Consider the following 22,344-nt stretch of genomic DNA (forward strand, 5'->3'; position numbering starts at 1 on the left):
CATCACATGACTAGTTAACCGACCACACTATTTTTGCGGTTCACTCTAATTTACTTCACGAATTCTTCCATTGATGCTCAAAATTCAATACCTTGTTAAAATCCGAGAGAGATAATATGAGTTTTGTACAATCATACATTCAACATATATCATAACTTACATCATCTATTTTTGATACTCACCACTAATTTTTAAACAAAGAAAGATCAATACTAATCAAAAGAGAAACTCCTTGAGCATTTTTGCAAGTCACGGGAAACCATTAACAGAAAATCCTCCATCAACAAGAATTGTCTGACCAGTGATGTAAGAAGCAGCAGGTAGACAAAGGAACGCCACCATTGATGACACTTCATTCGCTTCAGCAATGCGTTTCAAAGGTATTCTTGATACCATTGTACCCAAAAACTCCTCATTACTTAGCAACTACACAAAATTTGCTTATTGGTTGATTAAAATCATAACATTTAATGGGTTAAATAGAACAAATATAAAGAAGGGTAGGATTGAGGTGTATTACAGGTTCAACAAGTGGAGTTCTAGTGCACCCTGGAGCTACGCTATTACTCCGAATGTTATCTTTAGCCCATTCACAAGCTAAATTCTTTGCAAGTTGATTCATTACAGCTATGAACAGAAAATGGAAGCTTAAAATTTCTTGTAACACCAAATACAATCAATAAAAAGAAAACCATATTACCTTTAGTGGGTCTGTAGATAGATGTGTAATTAACATGAACAGAACCTGCAATAGAGGAAATGAAGACAATGCTTCCAAATCCAGAAGCTTTTAAAAGAGGATGTGAAAGTTGAGAGATATGGTAACACGATTCCAAATTTGTAGCCATGACCAGGGAATACTCTTCTGCAGTATACTCCAAACTAGGTTTCACTATGTTCGTCCCAACATTGTTTATCTAGAGTTTCGAAGTTTGTATAATTATTTGTAAGAATACAATTAGTAACACAAAAATGAATAATGAATGTGTTCGTTTCAGAAGATTAGGAATTCCTGCAAAATATGATGAAACTTGATGTATCGAAAAATTCCCTAATTTATCGGTGAAATAAAATCAAAAGAACTTACTAGGATGTTGAGCTTTCCATTGAAGATAGAGGAGACTTTTTGTAAAAGGTGTTGGCGTTGAGGACGAGAAGTTGCATCGCAGACGAATCCGGTGACGGTGAATCCTTGGAAGACCATTCTTGTAAGCGGTGGTTGAGCTCAGCCTCGTTGCGAGATCATGTGTGTACAACCGCTCCTAACTCCGCCAATTCTTCCACCATAGCGCAACCGATCCCACGTGTGCCGCTGGTGATGAGAGCAGTCATGCCGGCGAGAGACCATCTGGAATTTGTAGTTTTAAAACTGCTATCCGCCGTTGCCGCCGTCGTCAAGTTATCCGATTGTTTTTGCTGTCGATATCTTCGAGAAGATGACTAGTTTAGACCTTCCGGTTTATAACAAGAAGATGATGGTAGTTGCTGAATATGGTCCATATTTTCTCACTCAATCAACGCATGTCCTTTTTTTTTGGTTCGTATCACGCTTCTTTGTGCGTAATTGATTTCCGCCAAAAAGAAAAACTACTTTAGATATATATTTAGATTGTGAATTTTTTACACACTTTATTTGAATTTTTTTACAACTTTAAGTATTATTAAAAGAGAAACCTTATTACATCATCTAAAACAATCTGGATCGTTGATGGTGTTTTCTTTATAGATTTTACACCCTTACAACAATTTGCTTACGTCACCTTGATCAAACAAGAAGTCAATCCGTTATATTAGGAAATTAAATGTAGGAATTGAATGAAAATGATACTTGAATTCTTTCCAAACTTACAACTACAAAATTGGTTCCTAATTAATGTAAACCTTAAATTTAGGCTCTATTTCCATTCAAAATTGCCTTCCAAATACATTATATGTTGAAATCTCGGAAACTATTAATTTCAAATTTCAAAAGTTTCAGATATTTTTATGAACCAATACACTTTCAAGCATTATATCTTCTATTTTAAGTTTAAATGAGATTTCAATTGATTACCTGCTATTTTTCATCATATTGACTTGTACATAAATTTCAAACCTTTTTAATAATCGATTTACACAAACATTGTGTCATAATTTCCACGTAGAATACAAATCTCTAAATATTATTAAAAGAGAAACCTTATGACATCATTTAAAACAATCTTGATCGTTGATTGTGTTTTCTTTATAGTTTTTACACCCTTTGATCAATTTGCTTACGTCACCATGATCAAAAAAGAAGTCAATCCGTTATATTAGGAAATTAAATGTAGCAATCGAATAAAAATGATATTTGAATTCTTTCCAAACTTACAACTACAAAATTGGTTCCTTATTAATGTAAACCTTAGATTTAGGCTCTCTATTTTCATTCAAAATTGCTTTCCAAATACATTATATGTTGAAATCTCGGAAACTATTAATTTCAAATTTCAAAAGTTTCGACTATTTTTATGAACCAATACACTTTCAAGTATGATATCTTCTATTTTAAATTTAAATGAGATTTCAATTGATTACCTGTTAATTTTCATCATATCGACTTGTATATATATTTAAAACCTTTTTAATAATCGATTTACACAAACATTATGTCATAATTTCCACGTAGAAAACAAATCTCTAAATCTCTAAATATTATTAAAAGAGAAACCATATGACATCATCTAAAACAATTTGGATCGTTGATTGTGTTTTCTTTATAGGTTTTCTACCCTTAGATCAATTCGTTTCCGTCACCTTGATCAAACAAGAAGTAATCCGTTATATTAGGAAATTAAATGTAGGAATTGAATAAAAATGATCTTTGAATTCTCTCCAAACTTACAACTACAAAATTGGTTCCATATTAATGTAAACCTTAGATTTAGGCTCTATTTCCATTCAAAATTGCTTTCCAAATACATTATATGTTAAAATCTCGGAAACTATTAATTTCAAATTTCAAAAGTTTCAGATATTTTTATGAACCAATACACTTTCAAGTACGATATCTTCTATTTTAAATTTAAATGAGATTTCAATTGATTACCTGTTAATTTTCATCATATCGACTTGTACATATATTTAAAACCTTTTTAATAATCGATTTACACAAACATTTTGTCATAATTTCCACGTAGAAAACAAATCTCCAAATATTATTAAAAGAGAAACCTTACGACATCATCTAAAACAATCTGGATCGTTGAATGTGTTTTCTTTATAGGTTTTACACCGTGTGATCAATTTGCTTACGTCACCATGATCAAACAAGAAGTCAATCCGTTATATTAGGAAATTAAATGTAGGAATTGAATAAAAATGATATTTGAATTCTTTCCAAACTTACAACTACAAAATTGGTTCCTTATTAATGTAAACCTTAGATTTAGGCTCTATTTTCATTCAAAATTGCTTTCCAAATACATTCTATGTTGAAATCTCGGAAACTATTAATTTCAAATTTCAAAAGTTTCGGATATTTTTATGAACCAATACACTTTCAAGTATGATATCTTCTATTTTAAATTTAAATGAGATTTCAATTGATTAACTGTTAATTTTCATCATATCGACTTGTATATATATTTAAAACCTTTTTAATAATCGATTTACACAAAATTATGTCATATTTTCCACGTAGAAAACAAATCTCTAAATCTCTAAATATTATTAAAAGAGAAACCATATGACATCATCTAAAACAATTTGGATCGTTGATTGTGTTTTCTTTATAGGTTTTCCACCCTTAGATCAATTTGCTTACGTCACCTTGATAAAACAAGAAGTCAATCCGTTATATTAGGAAATTAAATGTAGGAATTGAATGAAAATGATACTTGAATTCTTTCCAAACTTACAACTACAAAATTGGTTGCTTATTAAGGTAAACCTTAAATTTAGGCTCTATTTCCAGTCAAAATTGCTTTCCAAATACATTATATGTTGAAATCTCGGAAGCTATTAATTTCAAATTTCAAAAGTTTCGGATATTTTTATGAACCAATACATATTCAAGCATGATATCTTCTATTTTAAGTTTAAATGAGATTTCAATTGATTACCTGCTAATTTCCATCATATTGACTTGTATATATTTTTCAAACCTTCTTAATAATCGATTTACACAAACATTATGTCATAATTTCCACGTAGAAAACAAATCTCTAAATATTATTAAAAGAAAAACCTTATGACATCATCTAAAAAAATCTGGATCGTTGATTGTGTTTTCATTATGGTTTTTACACCCTTTGATCAATTTGCTTACGTCACCATGATCAAACAAGAAGTCAATCCGTTATATTAGGAAATTAAATGTAGGAATTGAATAAAAATGATATTTGAATTCTTTCCAAACTTACAACTACAAAATTTGTTCCATATTAATGTAAACCTTAGATTTAGGCTCTATTTCCATTCAAAATTGTTTTCCAAATATATTATATGTTGAAATCTCGGAAACTATTAATTTCAAATTTCAAAAGTTTCGCATATTTTTATGAACCAATACACTTACAAGTATGGTATCTTCTATTTTAAATTTAAGTGAGATTTCAATTGATTACCTGTTAATTTTCATCATATTGACTTGTATATATATTTCAAACCTTTATAATAATCGATTTACACAAACATTATGTCATAATTTCCACGTAGAAAAATAATCTCTAAATTTCTAAACATTATTAAATGAGAAGCCTTATGACATCATCTAAAACAATGTGGATCGTAGATTGTGTTTTCTTTATAGGTTTTACACCCTTAGATCAATTTGCTTACGTCACCTTGATCAAACAAAAAGTCAATCTGTTATATTAGGAAACTAAATGTAGGAATTGAATGAAAATGATACTTGAATTCTTTCCAAACTTACAACTACAAAATTGGTTCCTTATTAATGTAAACCTTAAATTTAGACTCTATTTCCATTCAAAATTGCTTTCCAAATACATTATATGTTGAAAGCTCGGAAACAATTAATTTCAAATTTCAAAAGTTTCGGATATTTTATGAACCAATACACTTTCAAAAATGATATCTTCTATTTTAAGTTTAAATGAGATTTCAATTCATTACCTGCTAATTTTCTTCATATTGACTTGTATATATATTTCAAACCTTTTTAATAATCGATTTACACAAACATTTTGTCATAATTTCCACGTAGAAAACAAGTCTCTAAATATTATTAAAAGAGAAACCTTATGGCATCATCTAAAACAATCGGGATCGTTGATTGTGTTTTCTTTATAGGTTTTCCACCCTTAGATCAATTTGAATAGGTCACCTTGATAAAATAAGAAGTCAATCCGTTATATTAGGAAATTAAGTGTAGAAATTGAATGAAAATGATACTTGAATTCTATCCAAACTTACAACTACAAAATTGGTTCCTTATTAATATAAACCTTAAATTTAGGCTCTATTTCCATTCAAAATTGCTTTCCAAATATATTATCTGTTGAAATCTCGGAAACTATTAATTTCAAATTTCAAAAGTTTCGGATATTTTTATGAACCAATACACTTTCAAGCATGATATCTTCTATTTTAATTTTAAATGAGATTTCAATTGATTACCAACTAATTTTCTTCATATTGATTTGTATATATATTTCAAACCTTTTTAATAATATATTTACACAAATATTATGTCATAATTTCCCCATAGAAAACAAATCTTTAAATATTATTAAAAGAGAAACCTTATGACATCATCTAAAACAATTTGGATCGTTGATTGTGTTTTCTTTATAGTTTTTACACCATTTGATCAATTTGCGTATGTCACCATGATCAAACAAGAAGTCAATCCGTTATATTAGGAAATTAAATGTAGGAATTGAATAAAAATGATATTTGAATTCTTTCCAAACTTACAACTACAAAATTGGTTCCTTATTAATGTAAACCTTAAATTTAGACTCTATTTCCATTCAAAATTGCTTTCCAAATACATTATATGTTGAAATCTCGGAAACAATTAATTTCAAATTTCAAAAGTTTCGGATATTTTTATGAACCAGTACACTTTGAAGCATGATATCTTCTATTTTAAGTTTAAATGAGATTTCAATTGATTACCTGCTAATTTTCTTCATATTGACTTGTATATATTTCAAACCTTTTTAATAATCGATTTACACAAACATTTTGTCATAATTTCCACGTAGAAAACAAATCTCTAAATATTATTAAAAGAGAAACCTTACGACATCATCTAAAACAATCTGGATCGTTGATTGTGTTTTCTTTATAGTTTTTACACCGTGTGATCGATTTGCTTACGTCACCATGATCAAACAAGAAGTCAATCCGTTATATTAGGAAATTAAATGTAGGAATTGAATAAAAATGATATTTGAATTCATTCCAAACTTACAACTACAAAATTGGTTCCTTATTAATGCAAACCTTAGATTTAGGCTCTATTTTCATTCAAAATTGCTTTCCAAATACATTATATGTTGAAATCTCGGAAACTATTAATTTCAAATTTCAAAAGTTTCGGATATTTTTATGAACCAATACACTTTCAAGTATGATATCTTCTATTTTGAATTTAAATGAGATTTCAATTGATTAACTGTTAATTTTCATCATATCGACTTGTATATACATTTAAAACCTTTTTAATAATCGATTTACACAAACATTATGTCATAATTTCCACGTAGAAAACAAATCTCTAAATATTATTAAAAGAGAAACCTTATGACATCATCTAAAAATATCTGGATCGTTGATTGTGTTTTCTTTATAGTTTTTACACCCTTTGATCAATTTGCTTACGTCATAATGATCAAACAAGAAGTCAATCCGTTATATTAGGAAATTAAATGTAGGAATTCAATAAAAATGATATTTGAATTCTTTCCAAACTTACAACAACAAAATTGGTTCCATATTAATGTATACCTTAGATTTAGGCTCTATTTTCATTCAAAATTGTTTTCCAAATACATTATATGTTGAAATCTCGGAAACTATTAATTTCAAATTTCGAAAGTTTCGGATATTTTTATGAACCAATACACTTTCAAGTATGATATCTTCTATTTTAATTTTAAATGAGATTTCAATTGATTGCCAGTTAATTTTCATCATATTGACTTGTATATATATTTCAAACCTTTATAATAATCGATTTACACAAACATTATGTCATAATTTCCACGTAGAAAAATAATCTCTAAATTTCAAAACATTATTAAAAGAGAAACCTTATGACATCATCTAAAACAATCTGGATCGTTGATTGTGTTTTCTTTATAGGTTTTACACCCATAGATCAATTTGCTTACGTCACCTTGATCAAACAAGAAGTCAATCTGTTATATTAGGCAATTAAATGTAGGAATGGAATGAAACTGATACTTGAATTCTTTCCAAACTTACAACTACAAAATTGGTTCCTTATTAATGTAAACCTTAAATTTAGACTCTATTTCCATTCAAAATTGCTTTCAAATACATTATATGTTGAAATCTCAAAAACAATTAATTTCAAATTTCAAAAGTTTCGGATATTTTTATGAACCAATACACTTTCAAGCATGATAACTTCTATTTTAAGTTTAAATGAAATTTCAATTGATTACCTGCTAATTTTCTTCATATTGACTTGTATATATATTTCAAATCTTTTTTATAATCAATTTACACAAACATTTTGTCATAACTTCCACGTAGAAAACAAGTCTTTAAATATTATTAAAAGAGAAACTTTATGACATCATCTAAAACAATCTGGATCGTTGATTGTGTTTTCTTTTTAGGTTTTCCACCCTTAGATCAATTTGCTTACGTCACCTTGATCAAATAAGAAGTCAATCCATTATATTAGGAAATTAAGTGTAGGAATTGAATGAAAATTATACTTGAATTTTTTCCAAACTTACAACTACAAAATTGGTTCCTTATTAATGTAAACCTTAAATTTAGGCTCTATTTCCATTCAAAATTGCTTTCCAAATATATCATGCCCTTCCAGGGCGAGACTTTTAACAAGACTCGGTCTCCCACCTGGAATTCCAAGGGTTTTCTTCGTTTGTCGGCATAGCTTTTCTATCGATCCCTAGCGGCTTTTAGTCGTTCACGTATCTGTACAATCTTCTCGGTCGTCTCTCGAATGATCTCCGGACCAGTGAGGGCGCTGTCAGGAACTCATCCTTTAGCTAGCTGAGAGTCACCCACCTCAGCCCAACACAGAGGGGATCTGCACTTTCGGCCGTAAAGGGCTTCGAATGGGGCTGCCTTGATGCTCGTATGATAACTAATTTTGTAGGAAAACTCCACAAGAGGCAAGTGTGTATCCCACGATTTCCCGAAGTCGATCACACAAGCTCGCAGCATGTCTTCTAAGGTTTGGATCGTCCTCTCACTTTGTCCGTCGGTCTGCGGATGGTAGGCTGTGCTCATGTCCAGCCTCGTCCCTAGTGCCTTTTGCAATGATTGCCAAAACCTAGAGGTGAATCTACTATCTCTGTCCGAGATAATAGATATAGGGACGCCATGCAGTTGTACTATTTCTTTTATGTATGTTCTCGTGAGCTTCTCCATGTTGTCCGTCTCCTTGATGGGTAGGAAGTGTGCGGACTTGGTCAACCTGTCAACGATGACCCAAATGGTATCTAATCCACCCGCTGTCTTGGGTAGTTTGGTGATAAAGTCCATTGTGATCCGCTCCCACTTCCATTCCGGTATCTCAGGTTGTTGGAGGAGTCCTGATGGCTTTTGATATTCGACTTTGACCTTCGCGCAAGTAAGGCACTTACTCACAAAGGTAGCGATCTCCGCTTTCATGTTCGGCCACCAATATAGCTTTTTGAGATCCAGATACATCTTATCTGAACCCGGGTGGACGGAGTAATGAGTGTTGTGTGCTTCCCTCATAACCAAGTCTCTGAAACCTCCATGGCGTGGAGTCCAGATTCGGTCCATGAAGTAGTAGGCTCCGTCACCCTTAACGTCCAGATTTTTATCCATTCCGCGCAGGGATTCTCCTGTCACGTTCTCGGGCTTTAAGGCTTCCAGCTGGGCCTCTTTGATCTGTGTGGATAGATGCGAATGGATAGTCATTGTCAATGACTTGGTCCTTCGACCAGAATATTCCTTTCTACTCAGGGCGTCGGCCACTACGTTGGCTTTCCCCGAATGATATCTAATTTCACAGTCGTAATCGTTAAGTAGCTCGACCCATCGACGCTGTCTCATGTTGAGTTCTTTTTGGTTCAGTATATGTTGGAGGCTTTTATGGTCGGTGTACACCATGCTCTTCGTCCCATACAAGTAGTGTCTCCAGATTTTTAGTGCGAAGACAACCGCTCCTAACTCGAGGTCGTGAGTAGTGTAGTTCACTTCATGGGTCTTTAGCTGCCTTGAGGCATAGGCGATAACCTTGCCTCGTTGCATCAAGACACAACCGAGCCCCTGATTGGATGCATCACAGTATACAACGAAATCTTCTGTCCCTTCGGGAAGGGATAATACTGGTGCGGTGCATAGGGCTCGCTTCAGGGTCTAAAATGCCTTCTCTTGTTTCTCTTCCCAGTCGAATGATACACCCTTCTGGGTTAACATAGTGAGAGGCTTTGCAATTCGAGAGAAATTTTGGATGAATCTGCGGTAGTAGCCAACGAGGCCTAGAAATTGACGAATTTCTATAGGCGTCTTCGGTGCTGACCAGTTCTCAATAGCTTTAATTTTGGAGGGATCCACGTGGATTCCGTCTTCACTGACCACGTGTCCTAAGAATTCAACTCTTCGGATCCAAAACTCGCACTTAGAGAACTTCGCATAACTTCTCGGATCGCAGTGTTTCCAGGACTCGTCGTAAATGATCCCCGTGTTCTTCCTCGCTCCGAGAGTAGACGAGTATATCATCAATAAAGACGATGACGAACTGATCTAGATATGGACGACAAACCCTGTTCATCAAGTCCATGAATACGGCGGGGGCGTTAGTCAGTCCAAAGGGCATCGCTACGAACTCAAAATGCCCGTAGCGGGTTCGGAAGGCTGTTTTCGGAACATCTTCCTCAAGCACCCGTAATTGATGATACCCGGATCTAAGATCAATCTTGGAGAAGTAACTTGCTCCTTGGAGTTGGTCGAATAGATCGTCGATACGAGGGAGAGGATAGCGATTTTTGACCGTGAGTTTATTGAGTTCCCTATAATCGATGCACATCCAAAACGATCCATCCTTTTTCTTCACGAACAAGACCGGGGCTCCCCAAGGTGAGAAGCTCGGTCTTATAAAGCCCTTGCTGAGCAGTTCGTTGAGTTGGCCGGATAGCTCTTGCATTTCGGCGGGCGCTAGACGGTAGGGCGACTTAGCTACGGGGGTATCTCCTGGGACTAGGTCGATTCTGAATTCAACCTGTCGTTTGGGAGGTAGGCCTGGAAGATCCTCCGGGAAGACATCAGGGAAATCGCATACTATGGGAATGTCTTTTGGATCTTTCGATTTCTGGTTAGTGTCGACAACGTGAGCAAGAAAGGCGCGATATTCCTTGCGCAAGTATTTCTGAGCCTGGATACTAGAGATGATACGAAGGCTCGTACTTGGCTTATCTCCGTATATCAATAGGGTTTCGCGATTCGGAAGGTTCAGGCGAATGGCTTTGTCGGAGCATAGGATATCGGCGTAGTGAAGACTTAACCAACCCATACCAACAATGACATCGAAATTTTTGATTGAGACTGGTATAAGGTCGATTGAAAAGGGGTGATCATCTAACGTGAGAGTACAACCTATATAGATTTCATTAGAGCTTTCTGTCTTCCCATTAGCCATTTCTACGACGAATGTTTCTTTTAGTGGTTGAGGGGTTTGTTTGAGTAAGTGTTTAAAGTTTTGATTTATGAAGCTTCTTTCTGCACCACTATCGAATAAGACACATGCATAAGAGTTGTTGAGAAGAAACATACCCGTGACCACCGTGGGATTAGCTACCGCTTCATTGTGACCGATAGCGAGTAACCTTCCAGTTCCCCCAGCATTTGCAGCCTTCGGACAGTTCTTTTTAAAATGACCCGCTTCACCGCAACCATAACAAGTTGGGGTCACTCCCGTACCAGGAACCTATGTGATGGGTTTGGGAGGGGCCTTCCAAAATCGGACAGTATGGCCCTTTCGGCCGCAGTTGGAACACTGCAATTCACGGCAGGGGCCGTTGTGGTGGAAAGGGCACTTGGGGCACTTAGTCAAGTTTCCACTGTAAGCTTTTGGCGGGGTTGGAGCAGCTGGTGTGGTGGCAGCATGGACCACCACGATTTGCTGGCCCTTAGAGGCGGCTTGAGTTTTATTGCCTTTCTTCTTATCCCATCGTTTCCTTTTTTGGTCAGATGAATCGGGTGGTGCAGTGGTTGTTGTGGTTGTTGTTGCTGGAGTGGAGGAGATTTCGTGGTTGATCAGACTCTGGGCCAATTCCTTGGCGCTGTCAAAAGTGGTAGGGCGTGAGGCCAGAACATTTCCTCGATACGGGGGCACTAAACCCCAGATGTATCGTTCAATCTTCTTGCTTTTAGAGGGGATCATGTTGGGACACATAGCCGCCAAGTCGCAAAACCTGGCCGTATAAGCCACTATGTCGGTCCCTTTCATCTTGAGGTTCCAGAGTTCTTCCTCAAGTTTCTGAACTTCGCCCCTAGGGCAGTACTCTCCTCTCATGAGATCTTTTAGAGTGTCCCAGCCCATGGCATTGGCTGTGACCAAGGAGAGAGCACTGACATGGCCGTTCCACCATGACAAGGCCCTGTTAGTGAGGGTAGCAGTAGCGAACTTAATTTTGCTCTCTTCGGGACAAGAGCACATCTCGAATACGGCTTCGGTTCTTTTGAACCATTGGGACAATGCCAGAATTCCTCCTGTACCGTCGAAGAAGGTAGGTTTATAGTTCATGAAATCCTTATAAGTGCATCCCTGCACCCGTTGATGGACTTCACCGAACCTGGAGTTACCACCACTCGCATCACCCGAGTTCATTTGGGCCATGGCTGCTGTTACAGCCGCAGTCAGAGCCGTTTGGAATAACACCGGGTCAAACTGCGGAGGAGGAGGTGGTGGAGGAGGGGTTTGAGTTGCGGGTCTTCCTCTGCTGGGACGCTTTCGTGGAGGCATCCTTTACTGGAAGATCATAGAAATGATAGCAATAGTAAAAGCCTATTGCGAATATGAATAGAGTGTTTCGTGGATTAAATCAACATAATCCAAGATCAGAATGAGAGTCACATCAATAGAGAAAATCAACTGCCAATATACTGGTATTAAGGATGCAACACAAGTTCATGAAAATTGACCTAGCAGTAGGTCTTACATCATACCATAGAGAAAATGTTGGCAGTTTAGAGGTTCAACTAGAGTACTTTTAAACTAGGAATGTTTACAGACACGAGATGTACGAAACATAGAGATAAAAAGGATAGTCCTTTAAACAAAAGAGTGAGGTAGTTAAACATCTTCTACTGGCGACGGTTCCTTGTTGGGCGAATCCTCAGATCCGCTAGTTGACGCATAACTTCTTGAAGATGTCGATCATGAGTCCTTTGACGTGCACGGAGTTCCCTAACCTCAGCTCGGGATGCAGCCAGCTGATGCTGCAGAGCCTCGTTGGTCCTCCTTGTCCTGTCCATGGCTTCTTCGAGTTGGCGGATGCGAACAGTGTTGAGATTCGAGTTGGCATCCACTTCTACAACTCGACCAATAGCAGCTTGACCCTGCTCAACATTCCTGGCAATCCTTCGGATCATGATGGGCAGAACCTAATCCGCTGATCCTCCTTCGCTTACGTTGTAAAAGCTTTGGTCTCCATTGTAAGGCAAGGGTTGACCCTGCTCCTCGCTACAACAATGCAAGGATATGGCCCACATAGGAGTAGGGCCCTGAAATGCTGGACGGGGGTTAGGGTTCGGGGCTTCAGGAGGTTAGTTGTTGACTTCTGGCTCGGAGCTCGAGCTATCCGAGAAGCCTTCAGCATGATGATCATCCAGAGGGATCGGGTGATCATCGTCTGACTCCTCTTCGAGCCATCCTCCATTGCCCTGGTTCGGAAAGTACGGATCGTCGGGTAGGTGGAAGCCAGCCATGCTATCTACGCGAGAAAGGGGAAAAGAAGATTAATAGACGTACTATTCTAAGATACTTATAGGATGAATCGTTATTAGTCGACCCAATACTTGCATAGTGCATACCAATTACATGTAACCAAAGCAAGATAGTCCTTCGAATAAACCACCCTAACTTCAGACCCCCAATCAAACAAGAACAGGGAATGAAGCAAAGGCTGCAGATCCTGAGTCTATAGCGCCCTAGTCACATGTAATCGTGGTGTATCCACTTAGCAACTATTGTCCTACTAGTAACGACCCTTTTTGTTGTCACATACTTAAAATCTGGAGATACAGAATACTCCTATAGTATTCTTATGATAACGTTATTGTGGTAGTGTTGGTAAGTTTTAGACTTGTTGTAACACCACAGCCAAACTTAGGCACATGCTAGTCACTCTCAGGAAAATGTAGTTGATCAGGCTACATCACCCCGAATGTGACTATATGTCTCTAAGCTCAATTGTGCTGCCCAACAATCTTAATACTTTTGTTCTGTTCTAGTGTGATACTGATTTCTGTGTTTCATAGTGATGTGTGTATATATATATATATATATATATATATATATATATATATATATATATATATATACTTAGTTAGATCCTTTAGGTACTTAACAATATATATTCTTGGTCAGAGTGTTTTAGTCCCGAAGTGTTTATAGTTCGTATATCTTTTATAGGTTGATATACTTGATTCACTATAAACAATGCTCTGATACCAATCTATCTCACCCCAAAACTGATAACGGCGAAATACGTTTCGGGGTGGAGGACGTCATGTACAGTATCATCACAATTGCATAATAGTAAAAACAAGAAACATACAACCATTGCATTTACATAGTGAATTTAATTACAAGTGTGTTTCGTATTGTTCAACAAACACCAAAATTAAAGCAAAAATAAGAGATGGATCTTGTATGCTCCACCTTCTCCAAAATGCTGCACCTGTACCTGTCTATCTTTGACCTGAGGATACAAGTTATTTTGAAAACGAATATCAGCATAAAGCTGGTGAGTTCATAAGAGTTTAGTGTGAGTTTTTGTATAAAAAGCATTAGAACCAATAGTACGAAAAATGTGCAATTTACATTCATAAGCAGTAGAAAACCTAGAAAATCCTATATTTTCCAGAAAATACACTGTAAGTGAAAATCTATGAAAAAGTATGCAATCTTCATTTTTGAAAACGGTTTATTGTAAAAGTATATTAGCAAATCTCCAAATAGTAATGTGATAGAATAGGTTAAGCCTGTAATCAGTGATAGAGGTGCAAGCTTCCTTTAGTGATAGATACTTACTTACTTCGGGATGTAGCTTAGCATTTAGTGTGGTTATAGTGTATTCCTTGTATATTACTGATAATGAGGATAATAGAGGATCCCATGACCTTCCCAGTCATGAACAGTATAGTGAAGTAGCGACATCCCTAGGCCTGTACGGCGCGGACTGAAGTTAACAGTCGGGATGTAATAGCGTCTGCCCCGTATAGATCTATACATGTAGTGTTGTCTTCCTGTCGGAAAACTCCGGGCGTAGTGGATAGCGAATAGAGTATCTCGTAGTGGATTAGCGTGTTATCGCCTGTTTAGTGCTTTCCTTTATGTTATAGTGTAGTAGTCTTTAGTATAGTTCATAGTGTGTTCTTTTGTCCGTGTACAGCCTCATAATAGTGTGTATTATAGTGCATAGAGTAGTGGCTATAGCGAGTAGTAGTAGTATTAACTATGCCTATCATAGTTAACTTAGTGTGTATGGTTCTTATCACTAGTGGTTTAGGCATCTAATGAAGTGAAACACTCGTATCCTATTCTAATATACATGATATATAACTAAGAAGTCAACGACAGTCGGACGGATAACAACTACCCTAAGCCCACAATCGAACAAGAACAGGAAATAAGGCGTGCTACCGGTCCTAAGCCCTTCAACTCTTACTTATATAAATATATTAGAGTGGATACATTTTATAAGAAAATTTATTTAATGAAAATCTTTTCCAAAGGAAACACTTAAAAACCTGTTCATTTATCCAAAATAGTTTTGAAAATGTAAAATCATTTTATAAGGCATAGTGGTAAATCACATGTGATTTGAACTACGGATAGTAAATCACATGTGATTAATTCTCGTAACGTGGAAAATCGTTCTATATAACTTTCCATAAACATGTATAATCAACTTGTATCCCACCCTAAAACATATAAAATATTTGAAAGGTTCATTAAAGGGGTATGAACTCACCTGAAATCGCGTAAATCGGGTAAAAGTGTCGGTTGAGCGTTTGGTACCGAATAACGAATTGAGCACCTTTTTAAGACCCTAATGTCATATGAAATATGTATTTTACAAGCAATTAATCATCTTATGCTTTTCATTAAAGTATTTGGGCATTCTAGCATCGTTTCGGGGTTTTAGGGCCTAGAAGGGGTTCCCGGGAGTGGTACAAGGCCAAGAATGATTTACGGGAGGGTCCATGAGTTCACTCCCTTGGAGTTTACGGCCCAAAGGCCACTCCTTGGGAGTTTACAGCCGTAAGCCCCCAAGGCTTGGTCGTAAACTCATGTATCCCTCCAAAGTGCAAGTTTAAGGCCTTATTTCACTTCCCTAACTTACTAGCAAGTGTTTTGAACCAATTTGGAGGGTTTAAGCCCTCATTTAGGGACATTTTGGGGAGTTTACGGCCAAGGCTTGTGCTTAGGCCGTAAACTCCATTTTTTTCTTCAAAATGTATGTTTAAATGGTACAACACACTTCCTTTCACCTTAGATAAATACTAGAAGGCCTTAAATGGAGTTTTGGGACATTTTGACATAAAATTTGGGGAGTTTACGGCCCAAGCATAGCCTTGGCCGTAAACTCTTCTTTTGGCTTCAAAATGAGATGCTTAATGGTACAACACACTTCCCTTCACCTTAGATAATTACTAGAAGACCTTAGGTGAAGTTTTAGGGGCATTATGGCATTTTTATTGGGTGTTTACGGCCCAAGCTTAGACTTGGCCATAAACTCCTCTTTTTGCCTCTAAATGGTGTTGTCTATTGTACTAAAGCACTTCCTAGGGTCATAGCTCAATTCCTACATGACCAAGATGAGTCTTTGGGACTTAAATCCAAGATTTTTGGGTGTTTACGGCCTAAGCATAAGCTTGGGCCGTAAACTCCTTTTTAGGCTTCAAAAACTTAAGTTTTCATGTCCAAACTCCCCTAGGTATATCCCTTAATTAGTATATGAGCTTAAAGGAAGGAAAAATGGGGTATTCGGCCAAGTATTGGGTGTTTACGGCCTAAGGGGCTTCTTAGGCCGTAAACTCCACTTGATCCTCTAATTTCTATGATTTTTAGCCTCTAAATACAATTAAGTATGTTTAGAATAAGATAGGGAATGAAACCTTACGTTTGGAAGTCGGAATTCGCGGTTTTGGAGTCGGGTTCGGGTCTAGAGAGAGAAAGTAGTGAGAGAGAGTGAAGGTGTGGTAAAAGAGCTTAAATGTAGTGTCCATTTGTTTACATATGTCTCGGGTATTGCACCCGATACATGGCTATCCGATGCTAAAGTTTAACGGGGTTAAAACTTTTTACCCGGGTGAAGTGGTTGAAAAGTAATATAATTCTATTTGGTTAAACGGGGTTAACACATATAAGTTATATTTACTTATCATAATATCAAGACTTGTAAATACTAGATATTCGTTTATTGACGACTCCAAATATTACAGAAAATAACATATAGCGACGCATTCCGTTAGTGAAGATGGGATTTGTAACGGAAATAGATTTGGGGTTGTCACATTTATGAACCAATACACTTTCAAGTATGATATCTTCTATTTTAAATTTAAATGATATTTCAATTGATTACCTGTTAATTTTCATCATATCGACTTGTATATATATTTAAAACCTTTTTAATAATTGATTTACACAAACATTATGTCATAATTTCCATGTTTAAAACAAATCTCTAAATCTCTAAATATTATTAAAAGAGAAACCATATGACATCATCTAAAACAATTTGGATCGTTGATTGTGTTTTCTTTATAGGTTTTCCACCCTTAGATCAATTTGATTACGTCACCTTGATCAAACAAGAAGTCAATCCGTTATATTAGGAAATTAAATGTAGGAATTGAATGAAAATGATACTTGAATTCTTTCCAAACATACAACTACAAAATTTGTTCCTTATTAAGGTAAACCTTAAATTTAGACTCTATTTCCAGTCAAAATTCCTTCCAAATACATTATATGTTGAAATCTCGGAAACTATTAATTTCAAATTTCAAAAGTTTCGGATATTTTTATAAACCAATACACTTTCAAGCATGATATCTTCTATTTTAAGTTTAAATGAGATTTCAATTAATTAACTGCTAATTTTCATCATATTGACTTGTATATATATTTCAAACCTTTTTAATAATCGATTTACACAAACATTATGTCATAATTTCCACGTAGAAAACAAATCTCTAAATATTATTAAAAGAGAAACCTTATAACATCATCTAAAACAATCTGGATTGTTGATTGTGTTTTCTTTATAGTTTTTACACCCTTGATCAATTTGCTTATGTCACCATGATCAAACAAGAAGTCAATCCGTTATATTAGGAAATTAAATGTTGGAATTGAATAAAAATGATATTTGAATTCTTTCCAAACTTACAACTACAAAATTGGTTCCTTATTAATGTAAACCTTAGATTTAGGCTCTATTTCCATTCAAAATTGCTTTCCAAATACATTATATGTTGAAATCTCGGAAACAATTAATTTCAAATTTCAAAAGTTTCGGATATTTTTATGAACCAATACACTTTCAAGTATGATATCTTCTATTTTAAATTTAAATGAGATTTCAATTGATTACCTGTTAATTTTCATCATATTGACTTGTATATATATTTAAAACATTTTTAATAATCGATTTACACAAACATTATGTCATAATTTTCACATAGAAAACAAATCTCTAAATATTACTAAAAGAGAAACCTTATGACATCATCTAAAACTATCTGGATCGTTGATTGTGTTTTCTTTATAGTTTTTACACTGTGTGATCAATTTGCTTACGTCACCATGATCAAACAAGAAATCAATCCGTTATATTAGGAAATTAAATGTAGGAATTCAAAAAAAATGATATTTGAATTCTTTCCAAACTTACAACTACAAAATTGGTTCCATATTAATGTAAACCTTAGATTTAGACTCTTTTTCCATTCAAAATTGCTTTCCAAATACATTATATGTTGAAATCTCGGAAACTATTAATTTCAAATTTCAAAAGTTTCGGATATTTTTATGAAACAATACACTTTCAATTATGATATCTTCTATTTTAAATTTAAATGAGATTTCAATTGATTACCTGTTAATTTTCATCATATTGACTTGTATATATATTTCAAACCTTTATAATAATCGATTTACACAAACATTATGTCATAATTTCCACGTAGAAAAATAATCTCTAAATTTCTAAACATTATTAAAAGAGAAACCTTATGACATCATCTAAAACAATCTGGATCGTTGATTGTCTTTTCTTTATAGGTTTTACACCCTTAGATCAATTTACTTACGTCACCTTGATCAAACAAGAAGTCAATCTGCTATATTAGGAAATTAAATGTAGGAATTGAATGAAAATGATACTTCAATTCTTTCCAAACTTAAAACTACAAAATTGATTCCTTATTAATGTAAACCTTAAATTTAGACTCTATTTCCATTCAAAATTGCTTTCCAAATACATTATATGTTGAAATCTCGGAAACAATTAATTTCAAATTTCAAAAGTTTCGGATATTTTTATGAACCAATACACTTTCAAGCATGATATCTTCTATTTTAAGTTTAAATGAGATTTCAATTGATTACCTGCTAATTCTCTTCATATTGACTTGTATATATATATTTCTAACCTTTTTAATAATCGATTTACACAAACGTTTTGTCATAATTTCCACGTAGAAAACAAGTCTCTAAATATTATTAAAAGAGAAACCTTATGACATCATCTAAAATAATCTGGATCGTTGATTGTGTTTTCTTTATAGGTTTTCCACACTTAGATCAATTTGCTTACGTCACCTTGATCAAATAAGAAGTCAATCCGTTATATTAGGAAATTAAGTGTAGGAATTGAAAGAAAATGATACTTGAATTCTTTCCAAACTTACAACTACAAAATTGGTTCCTTATTAATGTAAACCTTAAATTTAGGCTCTATTTACATTAAAAATTGCTTTCCAAATATATTATTTGTTGAAATCACGGAAACTATTAATTTCAAATTTCAAAAGTTTCGGATATTTTTATGAACCAATACACTTTCAAGCATGATATCTTCTATTTTAATTTTTAATGAGATTTCAATTGATTACCTGCTAATTTTCTTCATATTGACTTGTATATATATTTCAAACCTTTTTAATAATATATTTACACAAACATTATGTGATAATTTCCCCGTAGAAAACAAATCTCTAAATATTATTAAAAAAGAAACCTTATGACATCATCTAAAACAATCTGGATCGTTGATTGTGTTTTCTTTATAGTTTTTAAACCCTTGATCAATTTACTTATCTCACCATGATCAAACAAGAAGTCAATCCGTTATATTAGGAAATTAAATGTAGGAATTGAATAAAAATGATATTTGAATTCTTTCCAAACTTACAACTACAAAATTGGTTCATTATTAATGTAAACCTTAAATTTAGGCTCTATTTCCATTCAAAATTGCTTTCCAAATACATTATATGTTAAAATCTCAGAAACTATTAATTTCAAATTTCAAAAGTTTCGGATATTTTTATGAACCAATACACTTTCAAGTATTATATCTTCTATTTTAAATTTAAATGAGATTTCAATTGATTACCTGTTAATTTTCATCATATTGACTTGTATATATATTTAAAACATTTTTAATAATCGATTTACACAAACATTATGTCATAATTTCCACGTAGAAAACAAATCTCTAAATATTATTAAAAGAGAAACCTTATGACATCATCTAAAACTATCTGGATCGTTGATTGTGTTTTCATTATAGTTTTTACAATGTGTGATCAATTTGCTTACGTCACCATGATCAAACAAGAAATCAATCCGTTATATTAGGAAATTAAATGTAGGAATTAAAAAAAATGATATTTGAATTCTTTCCAAACTTACAACTACAAAATTCGTTCCATATTAATGTAAACCTTAGATTTAGACTCTTTATCCATTCAAAATTGCTTTCCAAATATATTATATGTTGAAATCTCGGAAACTATTAATTTCAAATTTCAAAAGTTTCGGATATTTTTATGAAACAATACACTTTCAAGTATGATATCTTCTATTTTAAATTTAAATGAGATTTCAATTGATTACCTGTTAATTTTCATCATATTGACTTGTATATATATTTCAAACCTTTATAATAATCAATTTACACAAACATTATGTCATAATTTCCACGTAGAAAAGTAATCTCTAAATTTCTAAACATTATTAAAAGAGAAACCTTATGACATCATCTAAAACAATCTGGATCGTTGATTGTGTTTTCTTTATAGGTTTTACACCCTTAGATCAATTTGCTTACGTCACCTTGATCAAACAAGAAGTCAATCTGTTATATTAGGAAATTAAATGTAGGAATTGAATGAAAATGATACTTGATTTCTTTCCAAACTTAAAACTACAAAATTGGTTCCTTATTAATGTAAACCTTAAATTTAGACTCTATTTCCATTCAAAATTGCTTTCCAAATACATTATATGTTGAAATCTCGGAAACAATTAATTTCAAATTTCAAAAGTTTCGGATATTTTTATGAACCAATACACTTTCAAGCATGATATCTTCTATTTTAAGTTTAAATGAAATTTCAATTGATTACCTGCTAATTTTCTTCATATTGACTTGTATATATATTTCTAACCTTTTTAATAATCGATTTACACAAACATTTTGTCATAATTTCCACGTAGAAAACAAGTCTCTAAATATTATTAAAAGAGAAACCTTATGACATCATCTAAAACAATCTGGATCGTTGATTGTGTTTTCTTTATAGGTTTTCCACCCTTAGATCAATTTGCTTACGTCTCCTTGATCAAACAAGAAGTCAATCCGTTATATTAGGAAATTAAGTGTAGGAATTGAAAGAAAATGATACTTGAATTCTTTCCAAACATACAACTACAAAATTGGTTCCTTATTAATGTAAACCTTAAATTTGGGCTCTATTTACATTCAAAATTGCTTTCCAAATATATTATATGTTGAAATCTCGGAAACTATTAATTTTAAATTTCAAAAGTTTCGGATATTTTTATGAACCAATACACTTTCAAGCATGATATCTTCTATTTTAATTTTTAATTAGATTTCAATTGATTACCTGCTAATTTTCTTCATATTGACTTGTATATATATTTCAAACCTTTTTAATAATATATTTACACAAACATTATGTCATAATTTCCCCGTAGAAAAGAAATCTCTAAATATTATTAAAAGAGAAACCTTATGACATCATCTAAAACAATCTGCATCGTTGATTGTGTTTTCTTTATAGTTTTTACACCCTTGATCAATTTGCTTATGTCACCATGATCAAACAAGAAGTCAATCCGTTATATTAGGAAATTAAATGTAGGAATTGAATAAAAATGATATTTGAATTCTTTCCAAACTTACAACTACAAAATTGGTTCCTTATTAATGTAAACCTTAGATTTAGGCTCTATTTCCATTCAAAATTGTTTTCCAAATACATTATATGTTGAAATCTCGGAAACTATTAATTTCAAATTTCAAAAGTTTCGGATATTTTTATGAACCAATACACTTTCAAGCATGATATATTCTATTTTAAATATAAATGAGATTTCAATTGATTACCTGTTAATTTTCATCATATTGACTTATATATATATTTAAAACCTTTTTAATAATCGATTTACACAAACATTATGTCATAATTTCCACGTAGAAAACAAATCTCTAAATATTATTAAAAGAGAAACCTTATGACATCATCTAAAACTATCTGGATCGTTGATTGTGTATCTATGCTCTAACACAGAATTCATTTTTGCAAAATGTTCGGAATTTGTAATCAATAGAATACACAAACATAGCACATGCATTAATGATTTAATACATACTCATAGTGTTCTTG

At 33.5% G+C, this 22,344-nt stretch overlaps 1 pseudogene; it reads right to left on the reverse strand.

Annotated features, from left to right (window-relative positions):
- Window positions 1-249: 249 nt before the first annotated feature.
- LOC111912419 (tropinone reductase homolog At5g06060-like) lies at window positions 250-2,573 on the reverse strand (annotated as a pseudogene).
- Between the last annotated feature and the right edge of the window lie 19,771 nt (window positions 2,574-22,344).

This window comes from Lactuca sativa, chromosome 9, assembly GCF_002870075.4.
Source record: "Lactuca sativa cultivar Salinas chromosome 9, Lsat_Salinas_v11, whole genome shotgun sequence".
Taxonomy (NCBI): domain Eukaryota; kingdom Viridiplantae; phylum Streptophyta; class Magnoliopsida; order Asterales; family Asteraceae; genus Lactuca; species Lactuca sativa.